The sequence below is a fragment of the Desmodus rotundus genome, chromosome 10 (genome assembly GCF_022682495.2).
Source record: "Desmodus rotundus isolate HL8 chromosome 10, HLdesRot8A.1, whole genome shotgun sequence".
Lineage (NCBI taxonomy): Eukaryota > Metazoa > Chordata > Mammalia > Chiroptera > Phyllostomidae > Desmodus > Desmodus rotundus.
The window spans coordinates 22,661,496-22,671,407 of record NC_071396.1 but is presented as its reverse complement, the minus strand read 5'-3'; the positions used below and the strand labels follow the sequence as shown (position 1 = coordinate 22,671,407).

Sequence of the window (9,912 nt, the reverse complement as noted above, 5' to 3'; positions counted from 1 at the left end):
AGATGGCTTTGGAGTTCATCCAGGGGATCCATGACCCGTCTTCAGGCGGAGGTCTGAGTCTGCAAGAACAATCCCTACCTCTCCTTCTCCAGAGCAAGAACCAAGGCAGCTTCAAGCCTGAGCGTTCCCTCTGTTTTTCCTTTTGGGAAGGCAGGATTTACAAGGGTTATATGGAAGACAGTTTTTTCCCTAGCAGATAAACATTGAAGGCACGAATTTTTTTTTTAAGTTATAACATACACTTACTTAAATTAATACAGTGGCAGCCCAGATGGTTCTAAGTCGTACATTTCGGGTTTAACCAACATCGTTAACATACTGGTCATTCACAGAGGCATCCACAGGTTTCGATTACGTGATGATGTCTTCGCCCGTTCTTCTCTTCCTTTTCTGTCCGGAGTAATCTCGTTCAGACATGGTTCAAGGTAGAATTCGCCCTCCTCACAGTCTGTCCTCTGCTCTGTCCTGAAGGCAAGCTCTGCTCCCTCGTGGACAGGTTCAGCGCCCTCTTACTGCAGAACACCCCATCATCACACAGGTTCTCTGGAAGCCTTCTTGCAGCTTCCTTTACACCCTCATCCACACGTGTTGTATTGTCTCGCATTGACCCCAGTTTACCAAATCCTGAAGCATTGCAATTTCACGGCAAATACTCTCCAGGCACTGGCCGGATGCTGCAACAGCAGGCCTGCTTGCCTTTTTACAAAAAAAGAGGGGGGGCTGGGAAGAGGGAGAAATAGAGTGAGAGAAACATGGATGTGAGAGAGAAACATCAATCGGTTGCCTCTCGTACTCACTGCAACTGGGGACCAAACCTGCAACCCAGGCTTGTGCCCTGACCAGGAATCAAACTGGTGACCTTTCATTTTGCGGGATGATGCCCAACCCACTGAGCCACACTGGTCAGGGCCTGCTCGCCACGTTGACCTGAGACTCAGGCACATAGGTTTGGCATATTTCAAATCTCCAGACAAGGGGGTCGTCAGCCAGAGCAGAGGTACTAATAGCAATGCCCAGAGTGGAAAATGGATAGACGTCTGCATGGGAGTGGGAAGAAAGTGGGAGGGAACGTGAAAATGAGTTGTGCAACACCTGGTGCTGAGCTAGAGGAGCGCCGGTCCGAGTGCAGCAACGTCTTGGGCCCTGGAACAAAGAGCTCACTTTCGCTGTCTTTAACTCCCCGCTGCCAGAGCTTACATCATCTTGCTGTAAAACGGGAGCTTACAGTTCAGTCCGTCATTGCAGAGCAGGTCCTGAAAGGTGAGTTCGGAGCTGAGAGGCAGTAAGCGCATGCCTGGCAGCCCACCCCTCTGGCCACTCAACTCCCACATACACCATCTACACGCATCTGATTCTCAGACAAAAACAAAACAACTCAGCGGTTCTATCTAACGAGGTACAGCTACTCACCTCTCCCCCAAACAAGAAGACACGCAGTCCCAGCAGTAACTGTATCCATCACTAGCTGTACTCATTAATCTTCCAATTTAGTCATGGTCCTGTGGAATATCTGTTACCTAAAGACTTCACTGTAATGCAAACCTCAAAAAGGTCATAAAAATAAATAGGAAATAAGAGAATAAAATGGGGAGTATATGCCAATAAGCGTAGGTATATAACAAGCAAAGAAAAAGTCTGCAAAGCTTCGACAGCCCTCACTTCTGTGAGTGGTCTCAGGGCTGTGGTTGGTGTCTTCTTCCACTGCCCGGTCCATATCTCAGCCAGAACCTCAGCTGCTCCGGACCCTTTACCTGCTGAGGTGACCCAAATCTTCATTCCCAAATGGCCTGAGTGCCCAGTTGTCCTGCCTTTTATTCATTTATTTATTTTTGGTTGCTCTATGGTTTTCCTTTAGTCTTTAGGACTGGACATGGGAGTCCTCAGAGATGACCCAGTGAATTCCCTCGGGTCCCAGACACAGCCCTCCTTGCCTCTCTGTGCAGCCACAGCCCAATTTACCCTGGTACTCAGGATCAGCCACCTTGGCTGGTCATTGTTCTGGCACACACGTGCTGGGTGAGCGTGGTGCTTTGTGGGATGTGAGGATGATCAGGGATGCTTGCAGAGAGCAGGGTGATCAAAGGGGTTACCCCGTCGGCCCCATCTCAGCAAACCAAGTGCCAGGAGCTACGTCGATTTGCTCCAGCAGAGACACTACACTAACGACGGCGTCTGCAATTGGAGCGTCTCCACTTGACTCAGTTTAGGATGGTCCACGGTCATTCCCGAGAATCCACACAGCTTCTGCACAGGCTAAATAGGAGAGATGGCAGAGAAACACCACTGAGGGTCTTTACACACTCCTTCACATCAAGGAAGGGAGGGCCTGGGGAGACTACACAGCTGAGAACATCAGCACCACGCGCAGTGTCACCAAATCCCACTCGTGGCCGCACGAGTCACCAAGGACCAGTCACTTGGAAGATTTCCTGCCACCTCGATGGCATGGCTAGACAGCTAGCTGTGGGGAGCTTTGACAATGGAATTTGACAGTGGTTCATGACATGCTTATGGACTGTGTGAAGAAATATGGATTGCGTGCTATTTACAATTAAATAGTCACTGGCTTAATAACCATACCAAAGTGCATTGATTAATTGATGGATATCAACTTAATCTTTTAAGGTTTCCAGGGCCTGGCAGCTCTTTCAAGCTCATGATTGGGATGGGACTTGAGGTACAGAAGGGCTCTTCTGCAAGTGACAGAAAGTCCCACTCTAACAGGCTTAAGCCAAAAGAGAATGAATGTATTGGCTCATTATTTTTATATCCCCGATCACAGTCCTGCACAATGGCGCTTCTCGTTACAAAGCCACCCACCAGTGTCATTTAAATATTGTGCAAACTATATAATTTACCCATGCAATAACATTATTTCCGGCAAGTCTTTCGCTGAAGAATATACAAGAGCTTTAAAAACTGCACTCACACAGAATTACAGATGCTTCCAATTTGACCCGTAAAAGCAGGTCAGCGCTGCTGAGATCACTCAGTCTGCAAAGGAGAGGATGTGAGAGGACTTCATAGCTTTATACACGCCAAGCTGTCATAAACCGTTCCTCAGGGTCACACAGCTAATTCTTCAAGTACATCTCAACCCCCTTCCGATCTGTGTGACTCTCCAACCTTTGGAAGTCACGCCCAAACTTGGCATTTCAAATGACTTCTTGTGCAGGCCTTTCTATGAACTAACGATGTGTGGGTTAGATGGAAAGCTAAGAGATTTAGGTGCGTTCCTCACATTTTTTTATTAAAAAGTCAGCCTTGTACTAGTAGACATGTTTTTTGGTTTTTTTTTGGGGGGGTTGTGGGGTTTTTTTTTAGTTCTAACTTGCAAATCTCTCTAAGAAATTAACAATTTTGGGCATGTTCGGTGGCCCTCATAAGTTTCATATTTTTTCAACTGTAGCATCTTGATCTTTGAAAGATCATACTGTTTTGAAGATATTCGTTATTCCATGTTATTTCTCGGAGGTCAGTAGCTTCCAGGGATTCAAAATTACAGTCTCCTGCAGACTGTCCTATTTTAAAATGTGCAGGGCAGAGAACGGGAAGGTAAGTATACACACGAACAGCTTAGCTACGAAACGTTACTATTAAAGATAGTGAAACAAAATAGTTTTAAAGATAACATTTACAGGTCCAGTCAGGAATTCAAGAGACTGGCCAAGACTTTGCCCTCCATCCTCTCATCTCTCCTGCGGGGCTACAGTTTCACTGAGCTTCCCAGCAGTGAGCCCAGGGACCACAGGAAGTCCTGGCAGAGCCCAACTTTCGCGGAAGCCATCCTTCTATACTCCCTTCTTCCAGCCTCGCCTGCCCATCACAAGTATCCCCCCGTCCATTGTCATCATGGGTGGCCGAAAATGATTGAATGACCTGTCCCGGCCATAAAACTAGAAGCCCAGTCACACTGTCAAGGTCATAACAATGCCCTTAGGCTCCCACAGACTCTCCAGGCTGAAATCAAGCACGTCCCGCCTTGTTCCCGCACACCTGCCCTACCTAAAGGACAGCGACGAGTCAGGGGCTCGGAGAAAGGACGATTTCCCCTTCTCAGAACCACACCTGACCATCTGGTGCCCATTAGCTCAGTGTCTTGGAAACAGATTAGCCCGACTCAGGGTCTTTGTCTGGCCTTGGTGTTGGTGTGCCTGTCACAGTGTGTTCAAGTGGAAGTATCTAAGAATCCCACCATCTGTTCCTGGATAGGCCTGTCCCAGAACTGGCAGAGAGCCCAGAGCCTGGGGCAATACTAGGCCCTCGATACACTGGCATCAGACATGAATGACTTGGGTATGCGGCCCCTCCCTCTCCGCTTTGCACCTGCAGACAAAGCTACGGAGGGGCCGGGTAGGAAGGTTTTTCACCTCCTGCTCCTCTGAAGAAAACCGCTGGAGAGCCGGGCCCTACGCTCCCCATCCCCTGGCCTTGGACATCAGTCAGCCTGGGCGAACATCTCCCTGAGGATGGGGGCTGGTGGCCAATAGAACCGGCCCTGCCATTAGAGGGTGAGAATTTTCAGTCCCACCCCCAACTTCCTGGGAGGGGAGAGGTCCTGGAGTGTGAATGGATTGCCAGTGCCGATGACTTAATCAATCATGCCTATGGAATGAAGCCTCCATAAAACCCCCAAAGACAGGGTTTGGAGCTATTTCAGGTTGGTAAACATGTGGAGATTCGGGGAGAGCGGTGCACCCAGACAGCACGGGAGTTCCGTGCCCTTCCCCCACACCTCGCCCTGTGCATTTCTTCCCTCTGCTGTTCCTGAGTCATATCGTCTTGTAATAAACCAGTGACCTAGTAAGTAACATGTTTCTCTGAGTTCTGTGAGCCGCTCTAGCAAATTAATTGAACCAAAGAGAGAGGGTCATGGGAACCTCCAATTTATAGCTGGTACAGGTGACAAGCTGGACTTGGATCTGAAGTGGGCCAGGGGTGGGGGCCAGTCTTTTAGGAACCTGTGGAAGCTGATACTGTCTCTGCGTAGACAGTGTCAGAACTGAGTGGGGTTCTGGGGCACACTGTTGGTGTCTGAGAATTGCCTGTGGACGTGGGGAAGCCGGTGCGCGGACACACACACGGATGTTTCCCAGTAAAGGCGACTAAATCTATTCCAGTGCAGAATCATTCGACAAGTACAAACAGCTAATCCTGAGTAACTAACAAGACTCCTTGCACACTCTTAAATTGGCCTGATAGAAATGTGTGGTGTTTACCTGCTAACTTAAAGCTGCTACGTACAGAAACATGAATTCCTTTCTTTTTCACCCACATATGAAAACAGCTTTTGTCTAGCTGAAAGGGGGAGGCACCAGAACAAATTCTCCTACTGTAATTTATTAAAAGAGTCTCAAAAACACCCTGATGGACACCTCCTTTCCAAGGAACCGTGTGCTAAGTTGCTCCCCCTCCATGGATGTTCCCCTTCAAAGCAGATGAATGCTGTGCTTTCTCCCTTTGTAAAGGCTTGGGTGCCGCTGGACCGGCCTGGGGCTGGGGAGCTAGGGACCTGGAGCCTAGCCCCTCCCACAGCCTGGTGTAGAGCCTGGCTCAGCGCCCCCTAGCAAAGCTATGAACTGAATTGGATTGCCTCCAAGGTCCCTTCAGTCCATGAAACAGATAATCTATCTACAAGGAACCTTTGTTCATTAGGCAGGCTCTCACCTAGAATCAGCAGTTTGCTCTTTTTTTAAATAGTTTATTTTTTATTATATTTTTCCCATTACTACTTACCCCCCTTGTACCCTCTTCTACCTCCCCCCACCCCCTTCCTCCCACCACGCAATCGCCACATTGTTGTCTGTGTCCATGAGTCCTTGTGCGTTTTAGCTCCACCCTCCCATCCCCAAATGCCCCCTCCCCATCAGCTGTTTGATGCTTCTTTCTGAGGCTCCTTCCATACCCTGGGGGAGGCTGCATGTCCTCCGTCTGCATGGACTTTGCACACACCCTAAACTCTCCCACAGCCTGGCCCACTGTGGCTGGGTCGAAGCTGGCCTGCGTCAGTAGTAGCTCAGATGGATTTCAGCCACCGGCTACATTTCGTGGGCTGAGGTTAGAGCAGGGCGCTGGGAATGGAGAAGTTAGGCTCACCTCTGATGCTGAGCCAGGCAGGTGGCCAGAGGGACAAGAACTCCAGGATTCTGCTAAGTCCAAACGGACATCCTCATGCTGGAAATGAGCCAGAGCTTTCATGGTGTCTCCCACTCTCTCTTGGATTACAAGCCATGATCAGTTTAATCTCCCCAAACGTCATTGGTACCCTCGAGGGCTCGTGGTCCAGATGATTACAGCAGCCTTCTGCTGGCACCGTGAGATCAGAATGGCCTAGCCTGGCTGGCCAGTTCCTCCAGCACCTCTCACTGATTATAACCTCCCCAAATCCTAGCATCCTAGAAATGCCTGCCTCCACACCCTTCCTTGAGCTTCTTACTCTGTAGAAGTACTCCACTTAATTCTTCCCACGAAATATGGTGAGACTTTGCTCTGGGGTTCGCTCCTACTTGCAGGAAGAAGATAGAATGTTCCAGGACAGAGGCAGACAGCTGTCTCAGTTTTGAAGGCACTTAGATTTGGCTCAGAATGTCCCAGTCTTGCTTCTGTAAACCATCCTCATTCATGACATTGTTATCCACCACGTGAGTCCTGCATGATTACCTCTTTCTAATCTCTCTACCTGCTTCTGAGGCATGGAGGGTCTAAATTGCCTCCGGGTTATTTTTGGCGTTGTGCAAACACACAGTGCAAGCGTGCATCTGAGTGCTGACCACGTGCGGTGTGAATTTCGATGCGAAGGTGGGAGCGGCAGGAATGGCCCGCAGCTGGAGGCAGAGAGGGGCTGTAACGCAGGGTGCCTACAAGGAGATGCCACTTGCCGCCATCCTGGCCAGGTGCAGAAGGAGCTGGCTCCTGTCACTCAATATGCAGGGGCCAGAGGGGGCAGGAGCTGTGGATCCCAGCATGCTGCAGATGACGGGATAGCCCATCCGGACAGGGTTTTGCTGGGATGGACCGGGTGCCAGCGAGACAGGGCGGCCCCTCTTTGATGTGTACTTCAGAGGGCGCTGGGGAAAGCTGAGAATTCGTCTAAATAACCTAAGAAGGACGGAGTATAAAGAAGGAAACGTGTGGGAAAGAAAAAGCAAAACAGCATGGGGGTGGAAGGGAGGAAGGGAGGAAAGAAGGAAGGAAGGGGGAGGAAGGGAGGGGAAGAGGGAGGGAGAGAGGGACAAACACACGATATAATTAGAATGTTTTAATCTACTTTAGCAGTTAAAGATGGAAATTTGTGTGGAAATTTTAATATAAACGTTTAATTCTTTTAATCCTTAATTTGGTACCTAATTTAACTACTAAACCCATTTTTTCATGGAAAATATATGAATTAGTGGGATACAATTGGGGAATGCTGATGTAGACTCATGAGAGCAGGTGTAGAATATCTAGATGTATAGAAATTCTTAAGAATACTTTTTGGGTTATTACAATCTTAGGACTAGAGCAAATTTATAGCCAGAAACCTGTTGTTTTGAGGGTTTTTTTTTTTTTGTATTGCAGAATTTGTGGACTCTTTATAAAACACCAAGAAATCTCTGCTTCCCAGACAAAATTGTATAATTAATCGGATATACAAAAATTTAATATACATAAAAATGCGGTACTGTACAAGAACGTACAGGTCACCTGTTATGAGTTAAACACGCAAAGGCTGTTACAGAACGGTTTCCAGCAGCTCATCAAACTCACGATTCTCTGCTCTCCAGGACACACCAGCTCTAAGATTTCTTTGGCTGCGATTTGTGTGCTTCACAAGGGGGCGCCTTGTCTGTTTTGACTCACAAAAACAAGGCTTTGTTGGGCCACGGAGTGAGGAATAAAAGACCAGCAGTTAATGAAACTTTTGTAAATGGTTTAATTTGTTGTCTTGTATGTTTTTTTCAGGTTTAATTTAGACGAGTTAATTGATTTGATCTACAGAAGGCAATTAAAAGGGAGGGGGAAAACGCCTGAACTGCGATTAAAACTGATTAGAAATGCAATAGAGAATATTGCCGAATCTGAGGACTTTTCTTCAGTTCCTCGGGTCATTTACCACTTGTGGCCTCAGGGAGGACCCGTGCTGGTTCCCTGCTGGGTCTGCGAGCAAAGCATTTGTATCCTATCTCTGGATACACGTTGAGAAAACGAATCGTCACCCTTACTCAGACCATATCCAACAGTTAACTGGACGTGGACCATAGACTTAAACAGAAAAGCTAAAACCACAAAACTTCTGAAAACAACACAGAACAGCATCTTCATAGGCTTGGGCTAAGCAAAGGTGGGTGGGGGCGGGGGGACTGAGCTAGGCTCCATGTTTAAATCTGGGGGGCAGGAAGTAGGGAGTCCTGTTTCGGGCTTGGCTCTAAGCCACGTTGACCCAGCTAGCCCTACACACCTGTCCCCTGTAACTCAACTGGGCTTGCGTCTATTATCAGTCTAGGTTGGAACCCAGAAGAAGGACGCTTCGTGGGCCCCTCCTCTGATCTCTAGGAGCACACGCGTCCAGTGTTCTGTAGTTCTCCCAGACTTGGGAATAACTTTCTTACGGCAGGCATTGCAAGGGGGGATGAGAGGGTGTCCACAAAACACTCTGAGATCTCTAGAAGGACGCCTAGACTCACAAGGCACCGCCACCAAAGCTACTCTTCCTACATACACATTCTAACTTGTTGCCAGCGGCCTGACTTGGGTTCATCTTGGGTGTCTGTGTTTGAACCTACACAGGGAATCACTGGCTTAGTGGCGAGGGTGGGCAAACGGTCATCGAACACAAGGGTCATTTAACACCCTTCGGTGCCCTCTGTCCTCCTCCCTGGTCTCCACCTCCCCTTTAGCATGTGACAAGCAGAATTCTCTGGAATAAAGCTATCAAAGAACTCTGCAGTTAACGCAACCCCCAGGGTGTCAGAAGAAACAGCCTATGTCCCTGAAACGTGACCCAGAGATGTGTCCCCACCTTAGTGACGTAACAGCCCATCCCCTGCAGGCCCCCTGGGGCGGCACTCATAGTACCCACCAGGGACCCAGCTGTAGAGGGTACGTCAGAGGAGGAGGGCAAGAGGGAGGAAGAACAATTATGTTTAACAAACGAACTGAAACAATTATGCAGCCACCCACTGGGCACAGAGCTTTGAGCGATGCTTCAGAAGGGATAGGAAATAATCAGCTGAGAAACGGACCTGAAGCCACGCCGGAGAGCGATTTCACAAACCATCTCACGGGGCGAGTACACTCACGTACCCGGTTAGCGGAGTCGAAAAGGTGCTCTCGCTTCAGGCCTCCTGTGAATCTACAGCGATGCAGCCACCAGAGCCCAACAACGGCCACTGGAAGACATTAAACCGCCACCTCTGGGGGTCTTGTGACATTTGTCACGACTGTCATCATTTGTGACTGCCAGCATCTTTTGGACACTGTTCCTACATTTGAGGAATTTCCCCCACTCTACCTTTCCTCCCTGGAGAGAAGCCAAAAATATACTTGCAGCTCACCCCAGGGTGTGACCTAGGTCTGACGCACTCACGTGGGGTTTTGATGGGAGAAGCAGCCGGCACCGAGTGGGATGTGCTTCTAAGAAGGATGGAGGCAGGGGCCTGGAGTGGCCTCCCCAGCGAGGCTGTGGCTGTCTTCCGGGCCCACGGCTGGGATGTCGCTGCAGCATCGCCCCTGCGATGTGACGGGCTGAGCCCAGTTCTCTCAGTGGCACAGCCCCGAGCCTGACCCTGGCCCTCCTGGGGATTCTTCCAGGCCCCTTATAGTCTCTAATAAAGTCCTTTTATGTTCCAACTAGTTACATGCTGGCTGACACACCTTGCTTTTTCAGAAGCTACCAGGAAAGGACGCATATGTGCTTTTAGGCATGTGAAA

General features: G+C 49.1%; 1 pseudogene; it reads right to left on the bottom strand.

Moving 5' to 3' along the window:
* Window positions 1-326: 326 nt before the first annotated feature.
* Window positions 327-604, bottom strand: LOC128779438 (cytochrome b-c1 complex subunit 7 pseudogene; annotated as a pseudogene).
* Window positions 605-9,912: the final 9,308 nt, after the last annotated feature.